Source organism: Rhineura floridana, chromosome 3 (genome assembly GCF_030035675.1).
Source record: "Rhineura floridana isolate rRhiFlo1 chromosome 3, rRhiFlo1.hap2, whole genome shotgun sequence".
Taxonomy (NCBI): Eukaryota; Metazoa; Chordata; class Lepidosauria; order Squamata; family Rhineuridae; genus Rhineura; species Rhineura floridana.
Window position 1 is genome coordinate 73,651,144 of NC_084482.1, and position 21,745 is coordinate 73,672,888.

At 40.8% G+C, this 21,745-nt stretch overlaps 1 protein-coding gene across 10 annotated transcripts in view; it reads left to right on the forward strand.

The window, feature by feature from the left end:
• Positions 1-21,745, forward strand: part of BRD4 (bromodomain containing 4) — a 128,232-nt gene that overhangs the window by 23,289 nt on the left and 83,198 nt on the right. For 8 of the 10 annotated variants that reach the window (XM_061616561.1, XM_061616571.1, XM_061616570.1 and 5 more), the window contains exons 2-3: positions 13,179-13,264; positions 18,896-19,071. The gene's annotated coding sequence lies outside the window, so the exon portion shown is untranslated. The remainder of the gene's footprint in view (positions 1-13,178; positions 13,265-18,895; positions 19,072-21,745) is intronic. The other 2 variants (XM_061616563.1, XM_061616562.1) reach the window with 2 other exon arrangements.

Sequence of the window (21,745 nt, forward strand, 5' to 3'; positions counted from 1 at the left end):
TGAACTCAGAAATGTTTGCTTAACAACCTATCAGTTTTCATGGCGATACACAAAACAGTCAGAGAGAATCGAGAGTTCAAAGTCTAAAAAGAGAGGAAAAAACTCAGAGCCCTTTTGGACTTTTTTCTGCGAGTTCTCATAATCTACTGAAATTCATTAAAAATCAGCCATGGTCACAGAATACCTGTAATCCTAATACTGACCTTGCCCCATACTCTGACCTTCATCTACTGCAGTTTAAAAGTTAAAAAAAATGCCTGGTTGGTTTTTAATTAATGTAAGAAATTTTGGCTGGAAGCCTATTATAACGCGGGGCATGCTCAGTAGGGACCAACTGTCAGTGTTTTAAAAGCCTCACAGCTGCTGGGCTTGGCTAGTCAGAGGGCCACTCCCACACCAGATTTGATTTCACTTGAGACAGTCATGGCTTCCCTCAAAGAATCCTGGGAAGTGTAGTTTGTGAAGGGTGCTGAGAGGAGACTCCTATTCCCCTGAGAGAATGGTTTAACAGTCAGCCACTCTGATTAAAGGTCTGTGAGAGAAACAGGGTGTCTCCTAGCAACTCTCAGCACCCTTCACTTACACTTCCCAGGATTCTTTGAGAGAAGCCATGATAAATTGTTTTAAATTGTTTTTAAAAGATGTGTTTTTAAATTTGTATATTTGTTTTTAATGTTTTTAGTTATTGTAAACCGCCCAGAGAGCTTCAGCTATGGGGCGGTATATAAATAGTCTAAATAAATAGATAAATAAATAATGATTGTCCAAAGTGTAATAGAGGACTGGTGTGGATGTGGCCAGGGACAGCTTGTTTTAAATTTGGGTGGGAGGTAGGGTTGCCAGGTTCAGGGCCTGAGACTAATCCTGTATCTTTAGGAGAAGAGAAAGTCAGCCAAGTGCCAGTGTTCTTGCAACATTGTAATGGGAAAAACCACAAGGTAGAATTGTCCCTTCCCCCTGCCCAACTGTGAAAGATACAGAAGACGTCTTGGTTGGCAGGCCCAGCCTGGTCAGTTTTACCTATCCTAATCATGATTGCATAGGAGTATATCCGATTCAATTCAATAATCATACAAATGATCAGACCTGCCTTTTCCCTCCTTCCCCTTTCCTCTTCCTTTCTCCTCCCCTCTTCCTTCTTCCGCCTTCCCTGCACACTCCAGCCCTCCATCCCTCCCCCCCAGTCAGTTTTACCTATCCTAAGCATGATTGCACTGGAGTAAATCCCACTGAACTCAATAAACATGCACACGACCACATCTGTCCTTCTTCTCCCCTCCCCCTCCTGCCTGCTCCCATCCCAGTCCTCCCCTCTGCCTTTCCACCCCTCCCTCCTCCCTTCCCTATCCCCTGTGGTCAGTTTCACCTATCCTAAGCATGATTGCCTGGTGTGTGTGTGTAAATCCCACAACTCAATAAGCATGCAAATGATCAATCCATTCGTAGCAAACTTGCACAGGATCCCATTTCTTACCTCCCGGATTAAAAAGCAGGGAAATTCACTAATAGGCAAAAAACCTTGCCGTTTAAGAATGTACCTATAGCCCACAGATATTTCTACCAAACTTTAAAAAGCAGGGAAATTGGGCAGCTATAGTGAATGCACCAGGGGAGCAGGAGACCTGAACTCCTCTCTGAGAAATTGTACTGCCCTACAAAGTTGTCAAAATGCAAACACCATTTGGGTTGGTCTTTCACAGTCCAATCCACTTGCTGTGTAGCTTGGAAGAATTTGGTAACATGTGCCTCTGAGCATATGGTGAGTGGTGGCAACACCTGTAATCAGCCCAAATATGTCCTGTGCTGATCTTGTTTTAGCCAGGAGGAAGCAACATTATTAAGACAGTTGATGTAGTTCAGATGGTCACTTTAAATATGTCTGATTTACTTTGCAATTTTAGTGAAGCTTTCTATAGGAAATCATTTTCTTTTGCTTTTGTTTCTATGAATATGTGAAGTACAGCAACACTTTGCAAAATTTATACTAAAAAAACTCCAAACATAATTGTGGAATAATGGCACTGGCTTCTGCAAAATAGTCTCCAGTGGACCTCAGAAGTGTCTCAATTTGCACAAGATAAAACAGTGGGAGGTGAAATATATTCTAGCAAAATGCTGGGTGTGCTCTATGTTTTTAATTGATCGTGAACACCTTGCCTTAAATAAAGTGGTTTAAACATAGCAGGCTGAAAACATGCCTCCTCTTTTTTCCAACAACTAGAGTCATTGCTAAAGTAGCAACATACTGTAATCAGTCTGATTTTACATTAAACTGCAGTTTCAGGTCCAACTGTTAATGCACCCAAAATAGAAATAGACCATAACCTCGTTTGAAACAAAAAAGGCTATCAAAAAAGACCAATAAAAAGGCTTTGAAATTAATAAAAATAAATTTGACACAGATTTCTAGGATGAATAATGAGGGAAATAAAATTTTGTAGATTAGATTCTCTGTAGAAACATTAGTAACACAGGAAAGAAGCAAAGTAAGGAGAACACCAACAAATATACAAAAATATAATTCTCCATCTTTGGAGATGGCAGGTGTTGCCACCACTCACCATATGCTCAGAGACAAATGTTACCAAATTCTTGCAAGCTACACAGCAAGTGGATTGGACTGTGAAAGACCAATCCAAATTGTGTTTGCATCTTGACCAATTTGTAGGGCAGTACAATTTCTCAGAGAGGAGTTCAGGTCTCCTGCTCCCCTGGTGCATTCACTAGCTGCCCAATTTCTCTGCTTTTTAAAGTTTGGTAGAAATATCTGTGGACTATAGGTACATTCTTAAACCGCAAGGCTTTTTGCCTATTAGTGAATAATAGCTGGTTGAAAGCGGAGTGCAGGGCTATATGTTTGCAGAAGCTCAAGTCACAATCAATGGAAAGTATTTGGGTTTGACTTGGGCATTGACAGTTTGTCTGAAACTGTACTCTGTTTTCCTTTGTGGAAGTAGCTAATATACACCGTTGAAATGAAGGGGGCCTGTTCAGATGTATCATTGCTTATTACTTAACTGTGCATTTGAATGAAATAGTGTGTTTGCTTCTCTACTCCCTCCTAGTATTAATTCTCACTCCACTCCCAGACTTAATCACTGTTACCTGTTACATTGGCAGCCATGTTAATTACAGTTAGAGCTAACACGCGTTTCCACTTAACCCATTATCTGAGATAGCATTTTGGAGCTGGTTTCATATCCTGGGATAAGTGGGATCCTCGGATGGCCCCAAAATTGGTTTAAATTGGCATGTGAAATGTGTGTCAGAAGGAAGGGAGTGCTCTGTCCCATTATCCATAGTTAAGCAATTGGGAATGGGCAATCTATTTGTAGCATTATAACTGCACCCAGTCTATATTTCAAAATAGTTCCACAGCATTAATTTAACTACATCTTTTACAGTTAATTCAAATAGATTAAAATGAAAACATCTGTTTGAATTCTCTGTATAGCTGCAACTAGAAATAAAAAAAACCTCTCCATCATTGGTAACTCTCTGTGGTGGGGAAATTCACTAGTCCAGTGGTTCCCCAACTTTTTTTCCCCACAGACGACTTGACAGTTGTCAATCGTCTTGGCAGACCACTTAATGATCTTTGTGCCTGTTGTAGCAATTGTAATGTACTGTTCTAGGTGCTGTATGCTTTTTAATTGTATTTTTATTGCTGCTTTTATTTCTTATATCGTATTTTAATGCAGTTTGCATTCTATAGCATTAAAATGGTAATACAATAAAATACAATGTAAGAAATAAAAAAGCAATACAAATACAATTAAAAATCAATATGGATATTTAATATGGATATACAGCGGACCACTTGAATGAAGCTCACATGCTGCTGGTTGTCTAGAGGCCATAGGTAGGGAACCTCTGCACTAGTCTCTCAGATATTAGCAAATCTTCATTAACAATGTTTTGAACTTTACAAGATGTGTTAGTTTAATTATAGATGTAGGTGACCATATCTTCTTAAACCAGCCTAAGATTTTTGGCACATTCATTTTTCCATCTTACTACTGTACAAAATACACTTTTAACAAATGATCATTTTTAATAGCCCAGTAACACAGTTTTCTCTCCAATCTAAAATAATCTTAAGGAACAATTTACAAAAATCAGCATAGCTAGCCTGACATCGCTAACATTTTTTTATTCCAGGTTTCATTTATGTTTCAGTCTATAAAATGTATGGTACCATTTGAAATTAAACTGGTGGTGGAATAAAATAAGAACTAATCAAGTTTTCCAATACATTAATCTAAATCTATATCGAAAGACATTATATATAGATCTTTTCTTATAGTGATCCTGTGTATTATTTATATTCCAAAGTATCGAATTCATCTTCCCAATGAACCCTTTTGTGTATTCTGTCATTCTGAATAAATCAAATCCAGTTTATTGCTTTATTAATATATATTTTCAGATTTATAAATATACCATTGCTCTTGTTTGGAGAAAATTTAAAAATGAGAAGTGATATCTAATGAAGTGTTCCATTAGTGAAAATACTCCATTTGCACACAAACTTCTCCTCTCATGCCCCCTGTGCCTCCCCAAATCTGTTCTGGAGGAAACCCAGGACAGAGTTTAGGGGACCTGCAGGGAGAAGACAAGGAGGGGAAGTTCTGTTCCACAACCAGAAGTCCTTGCACTAATGGAACTACTTCACTGGATACTGCCCAAGGTTACTGTTTCTTCCTAATAAGAAACAACATGATTATCTGTAACTTCATCTGCAGCTGTGGTTATTTTACATTCATATCATAAAGAGGTACCTCCAAGCATCTGTAGATTGACAAACTGTTCATTAGAGGGCCTGTGTCTGATGCTTATCTGTTCTGTGGAATAGTGGGTTCAAGTTACAAGAAGACAGGTTTTGACTTAATATTAGGAAAACTTCACAGTGCGGTATGACAATGGAACTAATTAGGGAGGTGGTAGGTTCTCCAACACTGGAGGCCTTCAAGAGGCAGTTGGACAACCACTTGTCAGATATGCTTTAAGTTGGGCTCCTGCATTAAGCAGAGGGTTGGACTTGATGGCCTTAGAGGCAAGAAGCTTGATCCCAAGCTGTTTAGGGCTTCATTAGTAATAACCAGCATCTTGAATTTCACTCTGAAATGGACTGGAAGCCAATTCTTCTGATAGAATAAGGGGGTCACATTACAGCACTTAAGTTAAGATTTTAGTGTCAGTATTCTCCACTGACAGAAGTTTCCAAGTAGTTTTCAAGGCAGCCCTTAATAGAGCATGTTACAGTAACTCAATATGTATTCAGTGCATGAAGGACTCTAGCTAGGTTTCATTATCACCAGAATGGGTGCAACTGGTGCACCAACTGAAATTTATCAGAAGCACAAAGAACTTAAGTATTCATGGGACAGTTCTATGATTTGAATTAACTTTGAATCATTTTGTTTATGATTCTTGAGGGAGAGTATTTATGTAGATAATCCCAAATAGGTTATGTGGAAGTTATACTTAATGCAGGAATAATATAAACTTGAGTTTTGAAATGGGACTAGATGACTTTCAGGTTTGTTCTAGGCCTGGCAAAGATGGCTGGAAATAATTTGATTTTGGTATACAGTTAAAGAGAGCCAGTGCGGCGTAATGGTTGGACTATGACCTGGGAGACCAGGGTTCAAATCCCCCCAGAGCCATGAAGCTCACTGGGCCAGTCACTGCCTCTCAGCCTCAGAGGGAGGCAATGATAAACCACCTCTGAATACCACTTACCATGAAAAACCTATTCATAGGTGTGCCATAAGTCGGAATTGACTTGAAGGTAGTCTATTTCCATTTTCTCCATACAGTTAAGATGAAAACAGGCGAAGCCACACAAACAAACATTTAACTCTCCCACCTGATCTGACAGATTGGAGATTACTAGACTCCCCCCCCCCAGATTCTGTTCACACATGCATGCAGCCCTTAGAGGGCTGGCCAACCTCAACATGCCCTTTGGGCCTAAAAGGGTTAGCCACCTTCCTGTAGACCATTTTCTGACTGGGTGGGCAAGCCTAGATTATGATATCCCATTGACCACTTAGAACAAGTTCCATTAGAGGAAATTCAACTGATATTGTCCACCATTGGTTGTATCCAATATTTACCAAAACCATCTTCTGCGATTTTCTCCAAATCAGATTCTTGGGGGCAAAAGGTGGCTTGTGGGGGGGAGAGGAAGATTAAATCCACACTGTGCAAACAGAAATCCATTCTGACAATGTTGAATTCAGCACCAATGCCACCTCCTCAGTGGTCTACACGCACGCTGTATGATGTGCTGTTAGGTTTGGTTTTACCTTTCCCACCACCTACATTTAAACCGTCTGTTTCATGTTCTTCAGCTTCCAGGTAGGCTGAGAAGTCTCCGAAACAGAGCTCAAGGGTAAATCAATGTAACTAGCCAATTGCATGTAGTATTGCTGAGCCAAATATCCCCCAGACTGTGCATTTGGATTTTTTCGTAGGTGTAGAACTTTGCAGTTATCCCTGTTAAATGTATTTATGTTGTTTTCAGCCCAGTGCTCCAGCCTATCAAGATCACTTTGAATTTTGTTTCTGTCCTCCAGGGTATTAGCTGTCCCACCCAATTTTGTATCATCTGCAAAATTGATAAGCGTTCCCTGCACTTTCTCATCCAAGTCATTTAAAAATGTTGAAGAGCACTGGGCCCATGACTGAGTGCCCTGCGGAATGGCTTTTTTTTTAACTGTTGGAGGGAGGGAAAGCAAGATTGCCCCATTGGCTCATTGGATGAACTTTTCTGAATCGATGTCAGTGCTTCTGTATATGTGAGAAAGAGTATGTATGTCAGAGTTAGTGTGGTATGACCAGGGAATCAATACTGTGTGATCTCCACAATCAGGACTAGCAGCTGACTTCCCATGATAAGCATGAGGCTGTTCAGGGAAGGGAAACAACAAGGAATATAGTTTTGTGTTATGCCACACACACACTCTCCAGCAGCCATTTGGTGATTAGTGCCCCACAGCACTTTGTTAAAATGTGAAATGTGCCCACTGGTGCAAAAGTTTGGCGGCCCCTGCTTTGACATCAGTTGTTGCACTCCTCTTGCATGTGTCATTGCGTTCGGATGCAGGGTAGGTGGCAATGCCCGATAGGGCTTTCTCTGTGGTGCCACCTTGTATATGGAATTCCCTGCCCCAAGATATTTTATCTTCCTCTTTGCCTTCCAGGAATTGAAGCATTCTGTTTTAAAAACAAGGTTTTATTCTGTTGCTGCTTAAAGTACTGGTTGTGAGGGCTGCTCTTCTTGTTTTGCTTCTGGTTTTAGTTAATGTTGAGGTTTTATTACAATCAAGAGGTATGTAAGTTTCGTTAAATAAAAATAATTTTTGCTCTATTGGTTGGGTTTGGAATCGTTTTATGTTTTCATTTATATCTCTCTAAGCTACTTTGAGTAACTCCTTTGTGAAGATGAAAAGCGGACTATAAATTTCCTGACTAAAATAAATAAATGTCCACTGTCCATACCATCTCTGTTTTGGTGACTACTCTTATCAGTGTGCTTTTATTTTGTTTTTTTCATGAGGTTAACATTTTAATGTCCCATATCTAATGGTGCTCAAAAGAATTTGACAAGTTCTGAATGATGTCACTTTTGAAAGGAACTATGGGAAATACAGGAAATGGCTTCATGTGGACTGGGTATTGAAAGTAGTAATTTACCTACATTTGATGCAATACTACAGCTGCAAAAAATTAATCTAATCAGAGTTATCTCTCTTCCTGATTCTGTGTCTCTGAGGCCTAAAGTGACAAGACACCATAGCGCCTCTCCTGTTTTAAAAGTAAACATGGGGTTATAGTGTGCAGTCTCATTTCCTGCTTTTGCTGCTGGAAGGTAGACAGTGCTGTGTCTGTCGTGAAAGAAGGGGAGGGTAAGAGAGGCGACAGCTTTGAAGAGTGGCACAAGGTCCAGCACTTTGACAGCTTGTTGTAGTGAGCAAGAGGCATGCAAGCATTTAGGAGGACTGCATGTTTGTGGTCAAGTAAGGCTCCTGTGTTCATTGTTAGGGATGCAGATGCGTCTAGCTGGCCACAGTTTTTATTTTTAAAAAAGTAAGAGTTGAATCAACCATGTCATTCAGGGAGCAGAACAACTTTGGCTTGTGCAGTGGAACTTATCCTCCCTCACTGTCCCAAATCTGCTCCAGAAGGTTGGGAGAACCCCCAGTGTGGGATGCACAGAGCTTGGAAAAGTTACTTTTTTGAACTACAACTCCCATCAGCCCCAGCCAGCATGGCCACTGGATTGGGCTGATGGGAGTTATCGTTCAAAAAAGTAAATTTTCCAAGCTCTGGGGATGCATATGGGGGAGGGGGGATTGCTTTGTATGAGTGCAAATTGTTCTGACTTAGCTGGATATAACATTGGAATTTTTCCTCAGAACTTCTGGATTTTGGAATATTCAGATTTATGCAAGTTAGTTGATTTAAAAACCTGAAAATCAATATATTTAAATTTCTTTAATTGAGAAGTCAAATCATATTTTAATACCTTGTGCATATTCCTTTTTCATGCAAACACTGCCTACGTGTTGAGGAATCCCCTGAAGGACATCACATAATTCTGTTCTCCATCCTTCTTAGTTTGCACAAGCAGGCTATTATGGGAAATGAGAGTGTTTATATGCCACTGTTGAGGAATTCAGGTGGAGGGGTGAAGACATGAACAAGGAGATGGGAGGAGCGCACACAGAAACCTCTTGGTCGGTTGTATTCAACATAGCACTAAGGTGAACGTTCTGTCAGCACAAGAGTTTTTACTTGCAGAATAGAACATTCTCTCCTCTCCCAGTGTATTTTCTAAAACAGTTGTGAGGGTTTCCCAATTCCTCTGGAGCAGATTTGAGGAGGGAGAGAGGTGTGGGTGGGAGGAGGAGGGGAATTTCATTTTGCCAGCACTAATCCTTGCACTACCGCAAGACCACCCATTGACAGTAATGAGCTGCACCTCTCTGCCGTTGTGCATCTGTGTTGTTAAAGTTGTTTTTAAGATGTTTTGTTCTAATATGTTTTAACATCGTTTATTTTTAAGATATTTTAAAGTGCTTTTTGTGCCTTTGTTTACCATCCTGGGCTCCTTCTGGGAGGAAAGTTGAGATATAAATTTAATAAATAAATGAAAATAAAACAATAAAATAAATTGTGTATTATGTGCACAGGCGGAATATGGTCTCTGGATATTTTGCCTTGGGCACTGTGCCTGTGAGAAGAAATATCTTGCTCTCTCTTTCTAAAGGTCCATATAGACCTTTTAAAGCTTAGTATTCCCTTTCTTTACAGCTGGTATAGCACAGTAGGGAGGAGAGCCTGGCTGGGAGTCCAGAGTCTGTGAGTTCAAATTCCTGTTTGTGTCTCCTGGGTGTCAAGGGCCAGCTAAAGATCACCCCACAGTGAGTGGCTTAGGGGTTACGTGCCCTGCCACCTGTGCAGCCATGGGCAAGCTGCATTACCCCAAGGAGCCCCGTTGCCCCCCAGCTGGCAGTTGCAGACAAGGAAGGGACTGGCTTGTACAGCTGTGGCAAGCTGAGCAGACCCTAGCCAGCTGGGGAGGACTAGCCTCAGAGGGAGGCAATGGTAAACCCCTTCTGAATACCGCTTACCATGAAAACCCTATTCATAGGGTAGCTGTAAGTCGGGATCAACTTGAAGGCAGTCCATTCCATTTTCTTTCCCTTTCTTTAACAAAGAAGTACAGCTTTGAGATTTTTCAAAGTGTAAAATTATGCATATTGGAGCAAAAAATCTTAATTTCACATATACGCTCATGGGGTCTGAACTGGCGGTGACCGACCAGGAGAGAGACCTCGGGGTTGTAGTGGACAGCACGATGAAAATGTCGACCCAGTGTGCGGCAGCTGTGAAAAAGGCAAATTCCATGCTAGCGATAATTAGGAAAGGTATTGAAAATAAAACAGCTGATATCATAATGCCGTTGTATAAATCTATGGTGCGGCCGCATTTGGAATACTGTGTACAGTTCTGGTCGCCTCATCTCAAAAAGGATATTCTAGAGTTGGAAAAGGTTCAGAAGAGGGCAACCAGAATGATCAAGGGGATGGAGCGACTCCCTTACGAGGAAAGGTTGCAGCATTTGGGGCTTTTTAGTTTAGAGAAAAGGCGGGTCAGAGGAGACATGATAGAAGTGTATAAAATTATGCATGGCATTGAGAAAGTGGATAGAGAAAAGTTCTTCTCCCTCTCTCATAATACTAGAACTCGTGGACATTCAAAGAAGCTGAATGTTGGAAGATTCAGGACAGACAAAAGGAAGTACTTCTTTACTCAGCGCATAGTTAAACTATGGAATTTGCTCCCACAAGATGCAGTAATGGCCACCAGCTTGGACGGCTTTAAAAGAAGATTAGACAAATTCATGGAGGACAGGGCTATCAATGGCTACTAGCCGTGATGGCTGTGCTCTGCCACTCTAGTCAGAGGCAGCATGCTTCTGAAAACCAGTTGCCGGAAGCCTCAGGAGGGGAGAGTGTTCTTGCACTCGGGTCCTGCTTGCGGGCTTCCCCCAGGCACCTGGTTGGCCACTGTGAGAACAGGATGCTGGACTAGATGGGCCACTGGCCTGATCCAGCAGGCTCTTCTTATGTTCTTATGTTCTTATGTTCATTGTCGCCTTAATATGTGGCATTGTATCAAAAAATTGACATTGAGGAGATGATGAAATATGCAGCAATAGTACTGGTAAGGAAAACAAGTATAACAGCATTCAATCTGCCAGTAAGCATGACTGATAAGCAATTCAAACATGAATTTGCAAGAAATCAAATTTGTCTCAACTTACTACATCTTTGTAAAATTTCACTATCTTGTGAGTAGTATGACTTACCAATTGGCAAGCTGTGGATATTTTGAGACATTGGATGCCAAGGAATTTCTTACAGATCTAAAGCTTCTATGATGAGATACAAATCTTTGACGTAAGTGCCTTTCAGATAAAACAACATGATTCAATAACCTTTCACTTCTGTATCTTCTCTCTGGAATCACCATAAGGATGACTTGGATTTATTTGTAAAAATCTTGTAAACTTTCTCCATTGGGAGATAGGTAGCATCAATGAAAGCTTACTTTTTACAAATTATTTATATAACTGATTAGGGTTTCAGGAGAGGTATAAATGTTTTTACAAGGTTAAACTTGTAAGTTGAGTTTTTTCCTGATATAATTATATTCAGTATGTATACATTCCTCTTGAATAGGTTGCATCTTATGTAACTTTGGACATTCAAAATTTGAAAAATTAAATTCTACAGTCAATGAAACATATACAGTAAAGAAGTAAATCAAGCACAGGTCAGTTTGCATATAATGCCAAGCTGTGACCTGCTGTTACAGGGATGAGCCATCTTTCCTAACATGGTCCATTTAATGAATTGCTTCCTGATTTGCAAAAAATCAGTTTGCCAGCATAAGTGAACCAACAAATGATGGTCTACACTTGCCCTGAAAACCAGGATCAAATCCTAGGTAATAATCATGGTTTGCAGGGGAAGCCTGAACTGTATTGTATAACAGGATGGAGGAGAGAGTATGAAAGCACAGACATTGTTTCCCTGGTTGAACTGACGCATATGCAAATCTAATTGGAGGTTCATCTGAAATGACATGTTTATGGACCTGGTTCTTTCAAAAACTGTTTTCAGATTTGTGCAGTGTTTATATGAGGTAGAAGTGGTTTCAGATTCCTTGTTTGCCATGTTCACATCTTGGAAGGGTGACACTGGTGAAATCAGTGAGATGACTTACTTCATCCACATTGGGGCCAACATGTGGAGGAAAGTTTGTGTCTGGTGAATTGACTTGCTGTCTATTTTGTCATTTGTTACCGAAGCAATGTTGTTTAAAACAGGAAATCTTTGTTAGTAGTTGCTAAATGTGTAGTTAGCACTTAATTCTTCCTACATATTTAAACTCCTGGGACATTAGGGAATGTTGTGTGGTGAAATTTTTTTAGGGTGATTCACAGCAACTGGTATTCAGAGGCAGTATGCCAGTGGAGGTAAAACATAGCCATCATGGGTAGCAGCTATTGAAAGCATTATCCTTCGTGAATTTGTTTAATCTCTTTTGAAGCCATCCAAGTTGGTGACCATCGCTACATCTTGTGGGAACAAATGCCATAGTTTTACTATATGCTTTGTACTTCCTTTAGTACTTCCTTTATCTGTCCTGAACCTTCCAACATTCAGTTCCATTGGATGTCCTAAGTATTATGAGAGAGGGAGAAAGTCCTATCCTCTCTCCACACCATGCATAGTTTTGTACACTCTGTCATGTTTCCCCTTACTTACCTTTTTTTTCCTAACTAAAAAGCCCCGAATGTTGCCTTTTCTTCATAGGGCAATTGTTCCAACCTCATGATAATTTTGGTTGCCCTTTTCTGAACCTTTTCTAGCTCTACAATAACTTTTTGAGGTGAGGTATTCCAAGTGCAGTCATACATACCATAGATTTGTACAACGGCGTTATGATAGTTACAGTTTTTTTATTTTCAATCCCTTTCCTAATGATTGCCAACATGGAATTCAACAGTAGAAGGAATTCCCTTCCCCCTCTCTGCCTCCTTTTTCCAATGTTTGCTTTATTTTAGCAGCAACTTGGGAGAAAAAGGATCTGCAGGACTTATTCTTTGCTATATTTTCTCCACCTCTGATCTGCTTGACATTGGAGTAAATCATATTTTTAAGCTATTGGTAGTTGCTTTCTGTTTGTCTCAGAATCTGAGTTAGTTGCAGGTGAACAGTAACTTCTAACCACAGTGGTCAATATAGGGTTGTGCTACACAGAGGTCTATCTACTGCTGCTAGCCAGGACAGCTAAATGAGACCTTAGTGTTCAAAGGGTTTTTTAACTCATAATAGTGGGGGTGAAAATCAGGAGGCTGAGAATGTGTTTATGGTCTGCTTATGTGCTTTACAAAAGGCGTTTGGCTGGCCTTTGATGGAACCAGATAATCCTCTGGTCTAACATAGCAAGGCAATACTTTCTTTTAGAACTTGCCTTTCCAGAAATAATAAAAAATCTGAAAAGATGCCACATAATTTTGAAATGTTAAAAATAGTATTTTTGTTTCTTGGTTTCTTTTATTTGTTACTAATATAATACTGTATTCTTTGCAGATTTACACTTCACTGTTAAGTGTCAAAATGGAGATTAGAGAGTAAAAACTGAAGGGAAATTAAACAAGGATAAACTCTGCCTCAAGGTAATGAGTAATTTTTTTCTTACCTTCTCTTGCATGAAAGTTTGGTTTTCTGGTTTTGTATGTGCATCCTGGGTTTTCTTGCGGGGCACCTGTGTGCTAGCAGTTTTAGGAGATTAAAAATTTAGAACAATTCCTATTTTAATGTTGTTGAAAATAATTTTAGATTCAGTATTTCAATAATAGTTGAGTGAAAAATTCATATTGTACTGATTATTAAATATATTATTTTGCATTGTGAGATTCTAATGTTGTTAGAACTTAGCAACCTGAGCAGAAGCAAGAACCAATCTCAGGAATGTCTTGGGGCATTGAAATGGAAGAGGTATAACCAGCTACTGGCACTTCCTACATTTTGCTTAGGGTCATCACTTTCCTGCCTCAACAGTTTCTTTACTTTGCTCAGAGTTCTTTATCCAAAATCTATCCTTAGCTAGTGAATTGACTTTGTGCCAAGACTTGAGTTCAGTTAAATAAATAAAAGGCTTCTCTTACTTGGATGACATCCTCATCTGGTTTGAGTCAAGAACTAAGACTGAAAACAAACCTCCAGGTAGGACTAGAACAGAGGTTTTGCTGGACTACAGCTTCCGTCATCCCTGGCTATTGATCATGCTGTCTGGGACTGGTGGGAGTTGGAGTCCAACAACATTTTGAGGGTGATAGGTTAGCCACCTCTGGACTACACCCATGGGTTTATGTTATATTGACAGAAGAATTCCCTTACTCCATCCCAGACACTGGTATAATTGGATGGAGCAAGCAGTCTTAAAATAGGACAGCTCTAACTGGATCTAAATTTTAATGTACTGTCAGAATTTGTCTCAGATCCAAAAGTGCTGATGAACAATTTATGTTGAGGAGGTGAATTGGAATAATAGGCTGACATTACCTTCTTCCACAGCTTGGTTTTGACCACAAACATAGTTCATTGGAGCATTTTCTTCTTTGACTTCTGTAACTCTGCTAACTCTAATGCAGGGTTGCCACCAGATTTTTTTGGCCCAGTACACTGTATGTGGATTGGCACATCCACCTGTAAAAGAAGGTGTGAATTTGCATACTCTTTGTGATATATGCACATTAGTATCCTCTCTTGCAGGTGGGAAGGAGGGTCCAAAAATAAATTGGGGGCAATGAATAAGTAAAAAGATGTCTGACAAATGTGTCAACCAGTGAAGCTTTTCTAGAAACGGCTTAAACAGTTGGATTATTTATTTAATTAATTAATTTGTATCCCGCCCTTCCTCCCAGCAGGAGCCCAGGGCGGCAAACAAAGCACTAAAACACTTTAAAACATCATAAAAACAGATCTTAAAATACATTAAAACAAAACAGCATTAAAAACATTTTAAAAAGGGTTAAAAACATTTTTAAAAACATATTAAACAATTCTGACACAGATGCAGACTGGGATAGGTCTCAATTTAAAAGGCTTGTTGAAAGAGGAAAGTCTTCTGCCTCCTTTAAAGGCAGAAGAGCCCTGCTCTTCCTCCAGTGCTAATCCTAAACCATGCAAAGAAGTCAAGTTATATGAGTTGTAGACCAGTTTAGTTAATGTAGATATTTCATCAGTTGATCTTAAACTGGCAATAAGTGCAATCCCAGATGTGGTAATTTCAGGTGGAGTGGCTGGGATGAAGAGATTTAAGATTTACAGTAGCCAAGGTTCAGATGCCCTTGCTCAAATAAAAGCTGGTAGTGTTTTCTGAAAGCATTTGTTATGAATATTATTTATACCTCATAGTTTATACAGTAATATTATTGCAGGTCAAACGAATGCCCTTTTTCTTTTTTGTTTCTTTTTTTTTTTTTAGCAAAAAGGAGTGGCTGCTTTAAAAAAATTCCGTCCTGCCTATTTCTCCAAAAAGACTGAAAGTGGCTAAGAAATAGTAATAAAAACAGAATAAAACATAATCTGTACCAAAAAATCCCAGATAAATACTCTTATTAAAATTAAGCAGAACAAATTCTAGCATGAAAAAAGATAGCATAGAATTTAACCAGCAAAAATTATATAATTATCCTAAGACCTTTGAAAAAGCCAGATGTTCATCAGCCACCTAGAGCTACCTGATGATAGTTTGTGACAGATCTCACTTGGCAAGACCTTTGTGATTCCAGCAACGCCGCTTGTGGTAGAGGAATTTGAAGCACGGCCCAGGATCTCAATCAGAGCATGTGTGAAGGAACATAGAGTTCTGAAGGCACCCAGGTCCCAAGCTGAAACTAATCAGCAGCCAGTGCAAACCATGTAGAAATGACACAATAGAATCAAATTGCCTAACTCCTGCTAGCATTGTAGCTGTAGCGTTTTGCAATAATTGAAGTTTCCGAACTCATGGGAAGCCATGTTGCAGTGCATGGTTCAGTAGTCTACTCTGGAGGGCCCTATTGCATGGATGACTGTGGTGAGGTCCACTTTTGTCAGTAGAGTCCATAGTTGGCATGTTGGTTAAAGCTGAAAAAAAGCATCCCTTGTCACTGCCACCAGTACATCAAATGAGTGACAGAACGAGTACTCCTAAATTTTGCACCTGTGAATATATTTGCATAGTTTGCTATAGCAAATATATTAGCAAACAGTATTGATACACCAAATTTGTTTTGAACACTAGAAGTGTCATGGTCAGACCACTGCATGGTGAGGTTTGGTCTTGCAGCATCAATTCTCCCCTGCAGGGGTGGAGGACTAGTTAGGATGGTCCACCCCCAGAGACTGATAGATTCCTGACCACTCTGGGGGATTTTTCAGTGGAAAGAACAGGTAATCCTGTTGAGGCCCTAGTCTCACTATGGAATGGTGAGACTCATAGGGCCATTGACGCAATTGTTCCTGAGAGCCATCTCCGGTGCCATGGAGCCCACTGCTCCTTGGTATACTGAGGAGCTGTGGTAAGTAATATGGACCGGGTGAGGGCTAGAGCACAAGTGGTATAGATCTTGCTTTGGAGCCAGCCAAAGGTTCACAATTGGGCCTTACCACATGGCGGTGGGGGCAGCAAAGAGATCCTACTTCTGCCTCCATTGCATCCTCGAGGAGCTGTCTGGCTGAATTGTTCCATGTGGTCCAAAGGTGGGTCACTCCTGACCGGGAGGCAGACCTCTGGAGCACACAGTATCTAGCTGTGACCAGCTGGCTAAACTGTGAGGACAAAGTTGCTCGGTTCTGCAGTGATTTAGATGCTGCTCTTGTGGCAGTTCCAGCTGAGGTGTCCAATGTTGTGGGATCAATTCCAGTTAATGAGGACTGATGATGTGGTCAAGATGCTAACAGTGATGCACCCGACCACCTGTTCATTAGATCCTTGTCCATCCTGGCTTATTAAAGCTAACCGAACTGGGGTAACTGAATGGTCACAAATGTAGCAAACACATCTTTGTGTGATGTGTGACACCCACTGACTTTCAAAAGGCGGTAGTTCATATACTTCTTAAAAAGCCCACACTGAATCTAGAGAGGTAGTGGGCTGTCCGACACTGGAGGCATTCGAGAGGCAGCTAGACAGCCATCTGTCGGGAATGCTTTGATTTGGATTCCTGCATTGAGCAGGGGGTTGGACTTGATGGCCTTATAGGCCTCTTCCAACTCTACTATTCTATGATTCTATGAATCCAATGGAGTGTAACAAGTATAGACCAGTCATCAATACTCCTTTCTTGGGAAAGGTGATGGAGAAGGTGGTTGTAGACCAATTATAGGTATTTATGGATGAAACTGGTTATCTAGATCCATCACAATCTGGATTCAGACCTGGGTTTGGAATGGAATCAGCCTTGGTTGCCCTGATGGATGACCTTTATCACGAGAGAGACAGGGGAAGTGATCCTGTTACGTCAGGTCGATCTCTCAGCAGCATTTCAAACCATTGACCATGATATCCTTCTGGATCGACTCAGTGGGATGGGAATTGGAGGCACTGTATTACGTGGTTCCACTCTTACCTTCAGGGTCGCATCCTGAGAGTGACACTGGGTAAGCGTTCCTCTAGCACTTGTGCTGCAGGGTTCCAAGGGGTACTGTTTTCTCCCCAGTCTATTCAACATCTATATGAAACCATTGGGAGCAGTCATTAGGAGTTTTGGAGCAAGGTGTCAGCAATATACTGATAACACGCAGCTCTCTTTCTCCATGACATTTGAATCTGGACGAGCTGTGAATGCTCTGTATCGGTGTCTGAATGCTGTAGTGGACTGGATGAGGGCCAATAAACAGTGCTTGAATCCTGGGAGGACAGAGGTTCTTTGGGTAGGTGGTTCCCATGTCTGGGAAATAGGCAAGTTACCTGTTCTGAATGGGGTTATGCTCCCTCTGAAGGACCAGGTCTGTAGCCTAGGTATACACCTGGGTTCATCTTTTTCATTTGAGGTCCAAGTATCCTCTGTGGCTAGGAGTCCCTTTTGCCAGCTTAGTCTAATTCATCAGCTGTGGCCATTCCTGGACAGGGTTAGTCTGACCTCTGTAGTTCACGTGTTGGTAACTTCAAGGCTGGATTACTGCAGCGCGCTGTATGTGGGGCTGCCTCTGGTTTGGAAGCTCCAGCTGGTGCAAAATGCAGCAACCAGATTGCTTATGGGAGCACATGGCCGACAACATGTGACACCACTTTTAAAACATCTGCACTGGCTGCCCATCCACTACTGAGCCAGGTCCAAGATCCTAGTATTAATTTACAAAGCCCCGAACAACTTAGGTCCAGGGTGCCTTAGGGACAGCCTGAACACTTATATCCCAGTTCGATCACTGAGAACATCTGCAGGAGCGGCTCTGGCTGTCCCCCGAGTTGGCAGGGCTCATTTTAACATCGACATGAAATTGTGCCTTCAGTGTCATCGGCCCAGTTCTCTAGAATGCTGTGCCAACAGAGATTCAGCAGACACTTTCTGTTTTAAATTTTAAGCATCTGCTGAAGATTTTTCTGTTCCACCAGGCTTATGTAGGCCTGCTCTTTTTGCAGCAGATTACCTTTGTTTTTATTGTATTTTTAATGTTTTATTCTATGGTTATTGTGTTGAATGTGTTGTAAACAGCATTGATGTCTTTAATGAAATAGTGGTATACAAATACTTTTATCAATAAATAAAATAAGTAACATGCTGAGACAGACCATCTACCTTAGCAGTTGGGATGATGCCCCAAGGAATTACACAAGTTGTTAGAAAAACTGATAGCCGTCCCCTTTGCGGTTACTCTCCAACATCTGATAATTAGAGGTAGACTACTTCTGAACATGCAGAGTGCATATCTAGCTATTGTGGCTAATAGCTACTGACAGACGTACCTCCCATGAATTCACCCAGTTGTTTAAAAAGCCATGTTTTATTAGCAGTTGAGTTACAATTTTTTATTTTATTTATTAATAAATCTTAGTCTCTTTTCTCCAGCTAGTGCTTCCTTTGTGAGGAAAACTGGTCTCCCTGCCATTGACTACTTTGTCACTAGGACAGTGCAGTCTTTTACCCAGTTAATGCAGTAATTGTAGGAGTGCAGCAAGGAACATGGCTGTTCAGGTCTCCCAGTCACTGACAATAACCGCCTCATATTACAGACAGCAAGTAATACAATTTTCACCCCCTCCCACCTGCCTCATTTTTTAAAAAAGTACGTTTTATCATAATTTTACTTCTTTACAGGCTGAGCACTGCACCACTGTGTCACCCCAATGAGGAAGGCCCTTTATCACAGTAGCTACTCATCTAGTCACGTGTGGCATGTAAGAATCTCCTTTGGACTACAGGCTTGGAAGCATTACAAATGTTGGTTCTCCCTCTCCCACCCACCCTCTTTATGCCACAAATAACTAGCATAAGTATGTTTAAAGAGGAATACTAGTTTTTTTTATCAATACATATGTGTGTTTGTGTGTTTCTAATAAAGGTGGATACCGTTTGAGAGAGATGCCACAGAGGGCTTCCAGTTAAGATATATTGAGTAAATTTTGGACAAAGGCTCAGCACCAGTACATAGCATACTTAGGTGAATGATGGGGCCCCAGCAGGTCCACTGCCACCATCACCACAGCTGATGTGGCTTAGACTGGGGAGCAGGATGGCTGATCCTACATATAATGCATGTTTACTCACCACCACCTTGTTAATTATACTAGCATCATTCCCAACATGTATATATTAGGACCAGTGTAATTAACATGGCGGTGGCCAGAATGGAATGGGGGTGCAGCCTCTGTGGTAGTGTTGAGTGGAGCTCCTATACTCCACAGCACCACCCCAATTTGATTAACATGATGTCACTGACAAGTTAATGTGCTGTGTGATCCTAGAAGTTGTTTGATATGCCACCTTGGGCAGACTACCATGTAGCCTGTCCACCAGCTAATAAGTGGAGTGTGTGGACGTCATTTGGAGGTAAAACCTGGCCCCTGTTTGGTCAACTGGCCCACTTTATAATAATATCCCTGAGTATGAGCCTAGTTAGTGAATGTGGTTAATGGTTTTAACAAGAACTGTCTTGCTGTTCCCAAAGTTCAGTATCATACAAGCTGTTTAATGAATTGTAACAGCTTGGACCGTGAACAGAAAAACATCCCAGTCATGCTTTCCTCTTGGATCTTACTCCCTCATAGTTCTTTTTGTTTGGTAGTTCTCTTACTTTGATTCTAAGTCACCTGAATACTTTATAGTGATAGCTACATTTTTGATCAATCTACCAGTAGATGCTCCATTTACCACACCTTTACTGAGTTCTCTCCCTTGTCATTATTTCCAGTCTTCATTCCCCCTCATCCCAGTTAACATGCATTCTGTATCTCCCAAGTTGTTTGCTCATTCATTCTGTCTGTTCCCCTGGCTTGACTCATCTTAATCTGTTGTAGTAATCCTCTTCTTTGCATTGTGTCTGTTAGGCTTGCATGCATTTTTTCTACAAAAACAACACCAAATTCTAAAACAAAGAAGCATAAATTATGCAAATACACTTGCATGGATTTATTTTGTACAATTCTGTTTCTGGGATTCAGGTTTCTAAACAACGCTTGAGTTTTTGAAATAAGTGGGTGGATGTAGATATGGTAGAGAGAGGGCTGGAAGTGGGAAAAACTTTATAACACTATGCTGATAAATGCCATTTTTTGACATAAAGGTGGAAAACCATTACAAATACATCTGATGGATCGTAGTCTGTGAAAGCCTAAGCCATATTAAATTTGTCTTTAAGATGTCACAAGAGTCTGTTGTTTTCATTTAGTGACAATTTTGCAGATGTGTTGTGCAGTTTAAGTTGGATAACGTCTAAAATATGCAGGCAGACCTTGGTAGACTTTACATAAAGCTTGGTAAACTGCTGATGGCATTAGCTGGTAACCAAAATGAAGAGCCTCATCAACTCCCTAAATCGGAGGTGGGGAACCATATTCAGCCAGAGAACCACATTCCCTCAAGGGCAACATTTCAGGGGTGGGCAGGACAAGAGGCAAAAAGTGAGTGGATCAATGGATGCTGCTCTTAACCTTTGTACAGTAGGTTACATTCCAGCCACAAAACAGTCAGAGGTTTCCGCACACACGCACGCACACACGCCTCTCCCATACACACATGCATCTCCCACCCTCCCCCTGTCGCTCCAGTTCAAGGACACATTCCAGCTAAGCAAAAGCAGGCAAGGAGGGTGCAGAGCAGGGCTGGTGAGGTGTGTGGCCTGGAAGGGACTATGGGCTAGGGAAAATCCCATGGACCAAATACGGAGGCCTGGAAGGCCTCATTTGTCCCCAGGACCTGTGGGTTATATCCAATCAAGCTGTCCCATTGTCAGAAGGACCTCTGCCTGTATAGCAGGACTTTTTCTACCTCTTACCTGCGCAAATGGGGCAAGTTCGTTGGATGCAACTTTGAGGTTCCCTACTCCTGCCCTTAATTTTTACTCCCAAGGCAAAATCTTTTTCTGTTACTCAGTAGAATAATCTTTTAAAAATGCTAACAATCCATTTAACGTCATAAAAACAAAATGACTTATCTACTACATCCAAATTGATTCTCTTCTACAGAATACTGTATGGCCAAATGGACCGGGATTGGTGGTCTCCAACTCTGCATGCTCGACAACTCCATATTTTTCACATACAATAGTGTTCATTATTTGTTATATCTTTTATCCTTCTTCATCTTGATTTATATAATATATAACTAACTGGGAACTCTTGTCACATCTTGATGAAATAGTATGCAAGTATTCAGAAATTTAAGTATTGCATTACCTTCTGCCATCTTTTGTACAGCTGTGGGTAATTACTTTGGGGGATATAAAGCAGGTTTAATTAACTGGTACCCCTGCTACCCACCCAAAGCAATTTCATCTGTTCTTTGTGGATGTACCAAATTTTAATCAAGAAGTGATTTAAAGCTTTGCAGTAAGTTTTACTTCTAAGAAAAATAAAAATGCTATTATTACGCACGCAAAAATCCAAAAGAGAAATGTGTTGCGGCTTGTACCTAAATGCATATATTCCATAACTGTGAAGTCCTTAACTC